At 48.7% G+C, this 13,795-nt stretch overlaps 1 protein-coding gene across 5 annotated transcripts in view; it reads left to right on the top strand.

The window, feature by feature from the left end:
- Nucleotides 1-13,795, top strand: part of LOC144818631 (poly [ADP-ribose] polymerase tankyrase-1) — a 682,266-nt gene that overhangs the window by 169,828 nt on the left and 498,643 nt on the right. The gene's annotated exons all lie outside the window — the stretch shown is intronic.

Below are 13,795 nucleotides of genomic sequence, written 5' to 3'. Positions count from 1 at the left end.
CTATTAGCGTATGCACATTTGATTCTCTTCATGTCCACGAAAGGCAATTATCTGTGAAAGTAGTTGATACAACAAAAAGTTTGAAAACTTATATATCCTATATTTCAAATATAGAACAGATAGTCTGAATCTATATTCTGTTCTGTGAGTTTCAAGCAAAGATGCCTAAACAATCAAAGTTAATTACTCTATCTCTTAAGGCAAGAGCTGTAGAGTTTGGAACTGGAGAACCAGTTTCGAATGTCTGCGTCGGCCCAACATCCTGTGATTAGGGCAAATCGCTTAATTCACTGTGCCTTTAAAAAAAAAAAAACAATGTGACGTTGTGTAATATAACTGGTGCTTGTTTAAAGTGTTTCAATACATTCGGGTCGAGTTTGCACTTCATAAAACTGCAGGGGGAAATAAAACTCCATTTACTATACACATGGTCCTTCAGACACACAACAAACATGAACATGCTACCTACAGTATGCATCCTGAAATGGGAGTTAAAAACTCAAGTCCTGGATGACCACTCTTATTTTCCAAGGTGGGCTGGTAAATTACGTACACGTAAAAGACCTGTATCACTAAACAAAAGTTTCTTGCTGATTTCTAAAGCTTGCAAAAGGTGGCAGTTACCTCCCTAGTCTGTGGATGGTGTTACACATTTAGTGCATCCAAACAGGGTAACCATCAGGGCAGGCCTGAGATATGCAAACATTGGCAAGCTAGCACATACTTCCCATCCATGGAGTACTTTCAACCTTCTACATGATTTTTAATAATTGACATCTGTGTGTCAGACTGCTGTCGCATCCTCATGTTAGTTTATTACCTGTAGCGAGTTCCTATAAACCCTGTGGAACAAGTGGTAATATGGAGCCCAGAAAATGGGATTCAAGGAAGGAACTTATTCATACATTTATTTTTAACTTGCGGACTAGATTTGGAGTTCCACACTTTGATACTATTTAAATTGATTTGTGTTTGAGTAAATTGAAGATAGTTACAGAGGGCAATATCTTTAGTTAAAAACATTATAGTTTCAAGAGCGATTTTTGAAGACATTTGAATTTTTATGTAAAACTAGCCTAGTTTAAAAAAAAAAAGAAATTATAAATATTTTACCTAAATGGAAGCTTGCACAACTATATGTGCACATAAGAAGCACCATCACCAACAGTGCATTTAATCAAATGTACACAAATCTAAAGTATTTTATTTGCAGATAAATCCAGATTAAAGCATGTGGGTTTTGTTTGTCTCAAATACCCAGAATCAGAAGGCACGTAAACTCTGCCTGCAAACTGTGCCAGGTTTAAGATGCATAGTTTTTAGTAAGTAAATGCTATACTTCACATCTGAAGTCTGCGTCAACCGCTATAGTGTTCATTCCAGAGCTTTTAGTTATTCTGGATATGATTTTTTAAATGTTTCCATTATGGACCTTACTTTTATTTGGATTATATGCATCTGACTATGTTCGTTTAAAGAGGTGGTGACTTTGTTTTCCAGTTAATAAAGCTGGCGGCAGTACTAAATTGCTTGTGTAGTTCCTTGGTTGGTACAAGTACTTATTGCATGGCAACTGTTTATACAATAGGTAACCACAATAGCTAATTAATTGCATATTTGGGATTTCGCTGGTCCTGTGTTCAGAGTTCTTTCTTATTGCGTGCTTAGGTATGGTGGTGTTTCGTTTGTCTTGGTGGGTATTGTGTGAGCACGTTGCCAATCAGCTATAACACATCTCTATGCTTTATTGTTTATATATGTGGTGTTCAGGTTGAAGATTCTGTGTAGAGTGCGTTGTAGTATTTCAAACATGACGCCATCTCTAATGCTCTCGTTCAGAAGTGACCTGCATTGGCCAAGCTTGGCTGTTTCTGATGGAGACTTCTAACTGCAGATTCCTCACTGTGGGAATTCCCCGAACGCCAGGCTGGATCCTGAAATTTAATAGCATTTCCCTTGTGTATAGGTAAGTGGCAGTGTGCAGCTCTGTGTCTGCTCCGCCCCACCTCGGATGCGATGTTTGGGTCCCTATATATGCCCCACCTCTGTGCACTGATTTCAGTTCCTTTTTTTCCGTGCCTTCCAATTCGGATCTGGAGCTAGCAGTGCTGTCTTCTTGAACTCTCCCTCATGAAATATATTTTTTCCACACTAAATTCTATGATAGTGTGTAGATATGGGCCCTAAAACGATAGGTTTCAAGCAGTGCGACTGTCACCGGCAAATGCCTGCGGTGGGCACTCACAACATTTGCCTATGGTGTCTCTGCCCTGGTCATGCCAGAGTCTCGTTCCTGTTGTAAGAAGATGAACCGGAATGCAATCAGAGACTGTAAGGACGAGCTTACCGTTCCCGATCTCCAAGGAAAGTCGAGAGTGTTCCTGGTCTTGGTATAGGTGGAAGAAGTTCCTGTAGCTCAGGTAGTCGAAACGTTCCCAGAAGAAGTCTAAGCATGGTTCACTAACTTCACACCACTTGTGCCATTCTGAATCACATGATGCCTTGGGTAACTCTAGGGCACGGAGCGATATGTTGAGTGCGCTCCTGAACCACTGCCGCTCAGTCTCCTTCTCCCTCTGCAGACAGGCGTAGTGTACGAAATATGACACCTGAAAGAGGCTGCAAGCTCTATTTTTTGGTACCTCACCGAATCCCACTGGAGTGCCTACAGCTCCCAACGGGTTTGTGGTGGCAGCCTATCAGAAGCCTGTATCTGTCCCCGACTGCGCCACTCGTCCTCCATCAGAAGTCTGCCACGTCTCGGAGCATGGCTCTGCCGTCTCCTGTCTTGTCGCAACAGACCGACTCCACAGGTGCGAGCCTTGCTGCTAGTTCAGACATCACCAACGTCGATTTTGGATCAGTTCTGATCCACAGCCCCCTAAGTCATCCCACCCCAGAATTTCACGACTATGATCTAGATGATGATTTAAATTCTTTATGAAGAGTGGTACATTTATGGTGCTCTGCAGGATGCTAGTGGGCTTCAATCAATCAATCAGAGTACTTGTAGAGCGCGCTACTTACCCGTGAGGGTCCCAAGGTGCTGAGGGGAGGGGGGGGGGGGGGTTTGCTGCTACTGCTCGAAGAGCCAGGTCTTGAGGAGGCTTCTGAAGGCGAGTAGGTCTTGGGTCTGTCGTATGTGGATAGAGAGGGTGTTCCAGGTCTTGGCGGCGAGGTAGGAGAAGGATCTGCCGCCGGAGGTCGTTCGTTGGATGCGGGGGACCGCGGCGAGTGCGAGGCTGGTGGAGCGGAGCTGGCGGGTGGGGGTGTAGAAGCTGAGTCTGCTGTTTAGGTAGGCTAGTCTGGCGTTGTGGAGTGCTTTGTGTGCGTGGGTGAGGTGCTTGAAGGTGATCCTCTTGTCGACGGGGAGCCAGTGTAGGTCTCTCAGGTGGGGGGTGATGTGGATGCGGCGGGGGACGTTGACGATCAGTCGGGCGGAGGCGTTTTGGATGCGTTGTAGTCGTCGTAGGTGTTTGGCTGGGATTCCTGCGTAGAGTGCGTTGCCGTAGTCCAGTCTGCTGCTGACAAGGGCCTGTGTAACCGTTTTTCTTGTTTCATTCGGAATCTACTTGTAGATCCTGCGGAGCATGCGGAGGGTGTTGTAGCAGGAGGAGGAGACAGCGTTGACTTGCTTAGACGTGCAAAGGGAGGAGTCGAGGATGACTCCTAGGTTGCGTGCGTGGTCGGTGGGTGTTGGTGCTGTTCCCAGTGTGGTCGGCCACCAGGAGTCGTCCCAGGCGGAGGGGGTGGGTCAGAGGATGAGGACCTCCGTCTTGTCAGAGTTCAGCTTCAGACGGCTGCTTCTCATCCAGTCGGCGACGGCCTTCATTCCCACGTGAAGGTTGGTTTTGGCGGTGTGTGGGTCCTTGGTGAGGGAGAGGATGAGCTGGGAGTCGTCGGCGTAGGAGATGATGTTGAGGTCGTGATAGCGGGCCACTTGTGCGAGGGGGGCCATGTAGATGTTTAACTGAGTCGGGCTGAGGGATGAGCCCTGGGGGATGCCGCAGATGATGTCGGTGGCTTCAGATTGGAAGGGTGGGAGGCGGACGCTCTGGGTTCTGCTGGAGAGGAAGGACGTGGTCCAGTCAAGGGCCTTCTCTTGGATTCCGGCTTCTAGGAGGCGTGTCTTTAGAGTGCGATGGCAGACCGCGTCGGAGGAGGCCGACAGGTCCAGGAGGATGAGGGCTGATGTTTCGCCATTGTCTAGTTGGTACATGATGTCGTCTGTGGCGGCGATGAGGGCTGTCTCGGTGCTGTGGTTTCGTCTGAATCTGTATTGGGATGGGTCCAGGATGTTGTTGTCTTCCAGGTGGCGGGCCAGTTGCTTGTTGACGATTTTTTCGATGACCTTTGCCGGGAATGGGAGCAGGGAGATGGGCCGGAAGTTCTTGAGGTCCGCCTTGGGCTTGTTGAGGAGGGTGTTGATTTCGGCGTGCTTCCAGCTTTCCGGGAATGTTGCTGTTTCTAAGGAGATGTTGATGATCTTCCGTAGTTGGGGTGCGATCGCTGCGTCTGCTTTGTTGAATACGTGGTGTGGGCACGGGTCTGATGGAGACCCTGAGTGGATGGAGTTCATAACCTTGCGTGTCTTGTCGTCGTTGACGTTGGACCAGGTCAGGCGGATGGTGCTGGTGGTGTTCACAGGGGAGGTGGAGTCTGGCGTAGTCGGGGCGGTCGTGGTGTTGAAGCTGTCGTGGATGTCCGCGATCTTGCGATGGAAGAAGATGGCTAGTGAGTCACACAGTTCTTGCGAGGGTGGGATGTCGTTGGTGTTGGCTCTGGGGTTGGAGAGTTTCTTTACGATGCTGAAGAGCTCTTTGCTGTGGTGTGCGTTGTTATCCTGGCGTTCTTGGAAGGAGGATCTCTTGGCTAGTCTGATGAGGTGGTGATGTCTGCGGGTGGCGTCCTTGTGGGCTGCGTGGTTGTCCGGTGTGCGTTCGTGGAGCCATATTTTCTCCAGTAACCGGCATGCGCGTTTAGAGGTCTGGAGTTCGTCGGTGAACCAGGTGGCTCTCTTGTTGGCGTGGCTGTTGGAGGGTTTCTTGAGCGGGGCGAGGGTGTTGGCGCAATCGTCGATCCACTGTCTGAGGTTGAGGGCATGCGGTGTCTGGGTTGGTGGATGGGTTCTGGGCGAGGGTGGTGATCAGCTGGTCTTCGGTGACTTTGCCCCAGCAGCGGCGAGGCAGCTTTTGGGTGCGGTGGTGCGTGGTTGGTTTCTTGAAGGTGAAATGGATGCAGTGGTGGTCGGTCCAGTGGAGTTCGGTGGTGTGGTCGAAGGCGACGTGGGTGCTTGTGGAGAAGACGGGGTCCAGCGTGTGGCCGGCGGCGTAGGTGGGTGCGGTGACGAGTTGTCTGAGGGTGCGGTTGGCGAGGTTGTTGATCAGGGTGGCGGAGTTAGCGTCGTTGTTGTTCTCGAGGTGGAAGTTCAGGTCCCCGAGGAAGATGTAGTCCGTGGAGGCGAGTGCGTGGGTGCTGGCGAGGTCGGTGATGGAGTCGCTGAACTGAGCCCGGGGGGTCTGTAGATGTGTTCCTCTGAGGGTGGTGTTGGGGTCGGTGTGGATCCGGAAGTGGAGGTGTTCGGCGGTGTTGAGGGTGTCGTCTGCGTGGGTGGCGACCTTGAGGGTGGACTTGTGGACGATGGCTATTCCTCCTCCGTTTCCATTGGCGCGATCCCTGCGGGTGAACTTGTAGCCGTCCGGGATGGCTATGGCTGTCGGGCGCCGAGGAATCGTTTCACCAGGTCTCGGTCAGGAAGGCAACGTCTCGGGCGGAGGTGTCGAGCAGATCCCAGAGCTCGACGGCGTGTTTGCGTGCGGAGTGGGTGTTGAGGAGTATACAGCGGAGATGGTTCTGTCCAGTCCTTGGAGGTTTGGTGGTTCGGTCGCAGGTGCGGGAGGAGAAGGGTCCGTTTCGGGGTGGCCTGGAAGCAGGTGTGGTTTAGGCCGGCGTTGAGTGCGTGGAGGCTGCTGGTGTCGTAGTGGAGTCTGGTGTCGTGGTGTTCGCGGGGTCCAGGGCTTCTGGCAGTAGGCGCGGTCCAGGTGCGGACAGGCACAGACGGGCTTGCCTTAGGCGCGCCAGCGGCGCGCCCGCTGCGCGCTTCCGCGGCACGTCTGCAGCTGCCATCATTTTAAGGGAGGTGGGAGGGAGGAGCAGGTGGGAGGCGGGGGTTAACGAATGGGCGCGGGGGCGGGGCCGCAGGGGCAGTAGCAGCGGGAACGGCGATCAGGGGCACGGGGGGGGGGGGGAAGAAAGACAGCTCCCAGGAGTGGGCAGCAGAGATCGAGGGTGCAAGGCTCTGGTGGAGCTGAGCTGCAGCGGGGTGGGAGGGGGAGAGAGACCTACCTGGCAAGGTCAGGGGTCGGGCACAATCGGGGGAGCAGAAGGCAAGATTACGGGCACAGATATGAATTCAGGCACAGGGGGTAGACTGGCAACAGCGGTCACAGACACCAGAAGACAGTATGGGCAGTACATGGAAGACAGACAACGACAGTGATACAAACCTAAGGCCTACCACTGGCCACCAGGGATGAGGCGCAGGTGGTAGCCTGCGGGTGGAGGAGGGCTTGACAACTACCCTGACACTGGCCTCTCATCTTCTAACCCTATTGCCACAAACGAGTGTGCCTCCTTTGCAGCTGTTATCAGGAGAGAAGGGGGAAGGGCTTGATTTAACATTATCTATTCAGGAGTTCAAGACCAATGTTTTGATAGAAGTTCTTAACCCAGTAACGTCCACCCAGGCACCTTTCTTACCCTTTAACAAGGCTTTAACATATATACTAGTGGGCACCTGGGCTAAACTAGGATTTGGCCCACCAATCAACAGAGAAGTAGCAAGACTGATCAGGCCAGCTCCCAGGGGACCCCTACTTGTTGCAACAGCATCATGCCCCGTAGAAATTGGTGGTACAGGCAGCATCCAGTCGCCTGAACCCCAAATCTTTTTCCACAATTCCATCAACAGGGAATCCAAGAGAATGAACAGTCAGGTAAAACACGTTTTTGCCGGGGCCAGTCTTTTACTGGAATATTTCAGGACCTCGTGCCTCCTGGGATGGTATTTGCACACTTTGTGGGAAAGAGTGGCAGATGTGTTGCCAGCTGCCCCTGAGGATGTCCGATATACCCTCCAACATCTGATCCTCAATAGCCAAGTTGCAGTGAAGTATTCAGTCTGTTCTGGTCACAACCAACTGCCTCTGTAGGGCAGTCCGCAACAGCATGGTTCTTGTGCGCCACACCTGGGTCCACTCCACAGGCTTCTTTTCGGACGTCCAGCAGTCCCTCATGGACATGCCGGCCGATGGCTTGTAACTTCTCAGGGGTATACTTTATAAAAAATTAATGTAGTATGGATCCAAATAAAACTACCAACTGTAGTTCCCTGCTCACCAGCTTTGGTTCAGGACTTCCTGTCGATTTTGATTCATGGTTCTCTTTAAACCATAGCTTTATAGGTCTGTAAGTCTTGATCTGCGTTGTGGCTTATGGAGCCAATGCAGAAACAATTTAACGTTAATCTCTGAATATCTGTTGCAGACCGATGCCCCTGTATTGAATGTGTTTGGCAGCAACTTACTGTTTGTTTAAATGTGAGCACATATTCTGTGGGTCCGTTTTACCTGAAGGTTTTGATACCGGGTCACTAATACACCCTGTGCAGACTTGCAACCTGCCCAGGCATTGTGATTAATATTTGAACTTTTACTCTAATTGTATAGAATTGTATGGTAGCTCCTGTGCTTATTTTTGGAGAGAGGAAGTCTGTTTTGCACCGTAGCTTACTCTCATTCGGCTGTTCGGGCCTTTTTCCATTTATTGGTCTTTCAGGGCTCCTAAATGTTTTATTGTGTTGTAGATCAGATGCTTAAATCCCCCTCTGACTATCTTGGTGTCATGAAAATCTCATCATGGCTATAAATGTTAAGGGCAAACTACTGATAACACTTTAGCATTCCTTTAGGTCTCGCCCTGGAAAAGCATCCGAAGGATGCGTCCGTCCAGGGTCGGAGACTATAGCGAGCTGACACGGGGGAATGAGGGACAAAAAACTGTCACGCGCTTCTCCCCGGCTGGATTCAGCTGCTTGCACGCGCACCAACATTCACGCATGCGCACATCACAGGCACACGCATACACAGCACTCACGCATGCGCACATACACACGCGCTGCTTACTTTCACTTTGCAACCCCCCCCCACCAGTCATCGGATTTTTTTATACACGCATGCATACATACACACACACAGACACACGCGCAGGCACACACGCACACACAGGCACACAGACAGACACACACACACGCGCGCGCGCGCACATGTCCCCTCCCCCCCCTCACACCCCACTCACCGAGTTCTTTTAGTGTGTCCCTCTCTCCTTCCCTCTCTCCTTCGGCAGGCAGCGGGTCATCCTAGTAGCAGGCGGGGCTCTCCACGAGCACAGGAGCCCCGCTAGCTGACACGCAAATCTTCCGGCAATCTTCCGGCTGACGGGCACAGGAGCGCGGGGTAGGCTCCCGTCTGCTTCCTGTCTTTTTGCGGCCCCGCCCCCGTCCCAACACAGGTTGCCTGGCTTCCTGTTCGAGCCGGGCTGCGGGAACATTCAGGAAGGTGCCGCCCCTCACTGCTGGCCGTTTTGCTGGTGGCGCCGCAAATTGAATCATGGCGCCGTTCACAATACTGCTGCAGGCACCTCGCACTGACCCGGGCTATCGCCTTGCCTGTTGCTCAGTTGTTAATTTACTCCCCGCCGAATTATTGCAGCCGCCCTTACTATTTCAAAATTATAAACTAAATACGCCCTCATTCAGACAAGCTACTGGAGCGTCGAGGACCTGGTATCGCTGACCCTGAAGCTGCGTGCAGTTTTACTTCACCTCTCAAACTACGTGAGTACTTAATTTACATTTTTCAGTGTTCCCCAACGTTCTGTGCCACCCGGGTTTTTCACGAGACAAATAGTGCGAAGGAGGTTTCAGGCAGGGCAGGGCCTTATTCAGTCCACTATTCAGCCAGGGTTCCACACATACTGGAAAGTTAGTCCCAGGGCGTGCTTTCTTTTGCAGTGTTTTTTATATGGCGCGAAGGTGACCCGATGGTATAATTGAAGGGTTATTCTAGCGCCACAGTTTCATTACAAGGTCAAGTTCATTAGCTGTTTGGCACGTGGAAATTAAATTATTTTCCCAGAATCACAATATTTTGGGCCGGTTAGTCGAGTTTGGAACCTGGCTCCCAGTGCCAAAGTCAGCAGCCACTGATCATTTTTCCATGACCAGCACCACCATGTTCTGCATCGTGTATGCAGAAAAAAACAACAGATTTGTTTTGCCTTCTTACGTAATGCCATACCAAATTGTAGCAGGCTAGCAGCTGATGCCCCACACCACTCCTGCTAGGCTTCAGTGACGATGGAGCTACTCCACAATTCACAATCATGATCGAACACACCGATGTACGGTACCCAACCTCTGAATGAGGAGGGGCGGGACTGGGGGGGTGCTGAGAGGTAAGACAGATTTTGTAGCCATCAGTTTTTGGTGGATGTTCCATTACCTGCCATCTCTACATGACGGTTTTCTGCTGTTTGCAGTCTTCCTCTAAATTGCATCATAGGCAAGCAATCACCAGTCAGTGCAATGGAGCTCAAATGCCACTTCAGATTATAAGGGCACTATGTTAGTGCCGTTCCATTTCTGGTACTTTGCAGCAGTTAAGGCATTAAAGTTTCTCGTTGCTCAGACGGGTGTACTTTCTGATATTTATATGTTTTATCTTATCTTCATTGCTTGATTTGGCTCGCAAGAAAGTGTCACTCAAAGTCTTTCAAATGGCACTCATAATTACACTGAAATTATGAAAATGTCACACACAGCACTCTGAAACCTTGGCAGCTATGCGGCAGCCTCTGTGACAGTGTGACCTGCTTCACTAATCACTAGCTGCGGTAACTGCAGGCTGCTGCTGCATGCAGTGCACACAAACGCGGACTTAGTTTTGGCAATTTAAAGTCCCGTGTTAGCACTGTGCGGCTGTGCCTGCAGTGATAAATTATGTGGCAAGCGATGAATTATGTGGCAAGTGATACATTATGTGGCAAGTGATACATTATTTTGCTAGTGATAAATTATGTGGCAAGTGATAAATTATGTGTCATGAATTATGTGGCAAGTGATACATTATGTGGCAAGCGATGAATTATGTGGCAAGTGATACATTATGTGGCAAGCGATGAATTATGTGGCAAGTGATACATTATGTGGCAAGCGATGAATTATGTGGCAGTGATACATTATGTGGCAAGCGATGAATTATGTGGCAAGTGATACATTATGTGGCAAGTGATAAATTATGTGTCATGAATTATGTGGCAAGTGATAAATTATGTGGCAAGCGATGAATTATGTGGCAAGTGATACATTATTTGGCAAGTGATGAATTATGTGGAGGGGAGGGGCTATAATCATGCAGAAGACGCCATTTTGCTGCTGCATAAGTCATAGGTGGGCTGCATCATTATATGTCAATATGCAACATATTTTATATGTCCCTTTTTATAAAAACAAAATGTAACTACTGCAAAAAAAAATTCTTTTATGCAAACAAATTTAAATACTGCATAAATAATTTTAACAACAAATACTTTATATGTAGCTTTTTATGTACATAAGAAAACTATAGCATAAAGCAAAAAACATTGCCATTTACAATAATAATAGCTCAAACTTAAATAATGCGAGACCTATTGCATTGCAAATGCTTGTTATTGTTTAGGCAGGTGTTGGATTTCGTATTATTTTCCTGCAGCCTATTACAGGGAATCCAACTCTGAAAGTTATTAGTTTCCTAATATCAAAAGCTTGGTATTGGCGCCTGCCCATCTATGAATCGAAATGTTGTCATGAAAGAATTCCCGTTCAATGGCCATTGCATCAGTCAGATTTATGTCTGAGCTAATCAGCCTCTCTGATTAAGCACAGAGCAATGCCTTTCAATGGTAGTCTTTGCAATCCATCCTATTTTTGCATCAGTGTTAGAATTCCAGCTAAACCATTTGCTGACTGTTTTTTTTTCTTCTCCAGTTGCCCCCTCCTATATGAGACGTCCCTCCAGATTTTAAAAGAATTAATAGTGTTATGAAAGTAAGCAGCTCTTCTAGTATTGTTGTATTCTATTTTGGAAGAAACAAATCTCGTTGGAAAGTTCCCATGGCTTACATTGCATACTGGATTGTGTTCTATATTATTTTCGATATGTTTGTGCCAAGTTGCTACTGTTTGGCCTTTCCAGTAGCTCCCCATGACTGTAACTCGATGGCCACACTCTGTTTCTAGACCTAGTGAGTTTTTGGCTAATTTTGACATCATTTGAGGTCCGCTCATCCCTTTTTGTCCATACACATTCCAGAGTCACCATTTGATCTTTATTCATTTATGGCCTGAATGCATGGTAACCTGCACTACCCCAGTGCCTTGAGTAAAAAAAAAAAAAATCTGATTTGTAATTATTTGCAACACCATCCATGGCTCACCCTCTCTCCCCCTCACTTTGAACTTTGCCAACCCTGTTTACAAACCACTCAGGACTTCTTTTCAGGTCTCGCCTACCAAACACTTTTTAGCTGTTTTGGCTGTCTGTGGGCAAAAGCCTTTTGTGGACCATACCAAAACTTACAGTGGGCGTAGAAGCTATTTCTTACCATTGGTTTGCTTTGTCATTCACATTTGCTTGCTTTGTACTTGAAGACTTAACTTCACATTCTTGTGTTTGCCCCTCCCCTAAAGCAGATCCTCTTCACCATCCTTTCCGTTGACTGAGTTGTGTCCATCCACTGCTCACGTTAGGGAACTATTGTTCTCTTTTTAGGTCTGAGCCTGCTAAAGACTGCGCACATGCGCAGTCGAGCTGGCGAGACTTAATGAGATAGAGGAACTTTCACTAGCGAGGTTAAGCCCCGCCCCTCTTCATTGGCTGGCGTCCTAAACGGTGGCCAGCCATTGGAGAAGAGGTCCTAGTGACGTTCTTCTTTCTCTTTAAGCCCCGTCTGTTTCAGACTGGGTTCCTTGACTTACGCTGAAGTAAAAGGTTTCTTATCTTGTTTATGGGGCTATCTGTTTCGCCCCATAAAGAAGATAAGGAACCTTTTACTCCAGCAGTAAGTCTGGCCCCAACGCTCCCTCCTCGCGACAACTCTGGTTCCCCTTTCCGCGCTTGCTGGCGTCCAAGTTTCTCTGCGTGAAATCAACCTGCACGAGAAGACTAATGTTTAATCGTGTATATGAAGATCAATATTTAATACTGTTAACACGAGCTTTTAAGAAGATGAGTGCTACTGTTGCTACATGCACTTACCACGAGTCTGCATGAAAGGCTGAATTATTCTTGAAGATAATACGAATCTGCGCAAGATACATTTTTAATCCGGATAAAATCAGCCTGTTTTGGAACATGAATCCTTTTGTACAATGAGTATGCATCTGTAAGAAGATTCATCCTCGCAGGGGGTACATTGAGACTGAGTAAAAACATTCCTAATGCAAATAAAAGGTGTCTGCGAAACCAAGATGGATTTTAAGGCAGATGAAGTGAGTCTGCATAAGATCAATTCTTAAAACTTGGCGTAGGAAGATGAATCCTTGATATACCTAAAGTAAGTTTAGGTAACAAGGTGATTCTTCAATGGGCATAAAATAAGTCTGTGCCAGAAAATGGTCCTTAATGAACATACAGGTCTGTGCCAGGGGATGGATCATCAACGTAGGTGCAGTGAGTGTCTGCAAGATGATGAACCTCGAGTGGGGCACGGGCGAGAGTGGCGCGTCAATGGCCCATTGTGACCTCCCCACGCACTAGGGGCGTGGGACGAGACCATGAGGAGGAGAGTGGGGTCCATCCATGGGGTGACCGCGCCTCGGGGGTCTCTGCAAAGAAATATCGCACCAAAATAATGCGCTTACTCCGAATAACTGGACCTCGCGTTGGTGCCCACCCGTCACTGCGGCCGGTGCCCAGACACAGGAGGCATTCACCACCCGGGGCAGCATGTGCTATAGAGAGCGAGCCCCGCCCCCTCCAGACAGACAGATGCTATTTACACACATCCCATGGGGCGGGGTGCAGGGCACTGGGGCATTGTCAACAGACCGAAGGCAGCCTCTTGGCGGTCAGGCAGGGCTGAGGCAGAGTCACCCACATGCCATGAAAGAGAGCTCAGAGGGTCGGTGCGTTTACTGAAGAGAATGCGGGGAACCAGCAAGCCCCGGATTGGTCAGTTCACTCATACACTTGCCGTAAACATCAGCATGAAAAAGGCGATTTGGAGCTTCCAGTATCGGAAATGACGTCTCCGTTTTTTTTTTATCCTAGAGAGGTCTATAAAACGAGTGTGGCGCCCATTAGTCACTGTAACGCTCTTTCACCCTCGATGGAGAACCACGCCTTCTCTGCTGTTTACATGCCCTATACTTTCTCCACATAATGTGGCCATCGCCTGCCACTGACTCCTCCCCAGACCCATGGGCCTTTCAGTGTCAACCACCTAGTGTGTCACTGCCCCAGACCCATGCGGGTTTCACATAGCGAGGCACTGACTCTGCCCCATCTCTGCTGGGCTGCCTGCTCCACAGACACTGCAACATTTCAGCCTCCGGAGTCATCGTTTCACTTTCTTCCCAATATGCAAATGACATGCAGATAATAAAACCAATGTGAAGCATTGCATGCTGGGTACGTGCACCCTTTTTTAACACAACCCAAGACAATGTGTGTTTTTAAAAAAAAACGAAATAAAG

This window comes from Lissotriton helveticus, chromosome 2_1 (genome assembly GCF_964261635.1).
Source record: "Lissotriton helveticus chromosome 2_1, aLisHel1.1, whole genome shotgun sequence".
Lineage (NCBI taxonomy): Eukaryota > Metazoa > Chordata > Amphibia > Caudata > Salamandridae > Lissotriton > Lissotriton helveticus.
The sequence above is the reverse complement of the archived record's forward strand: the minus strand, read 5'-3'. Positions and strand labels throughout refer to the sequence as shown.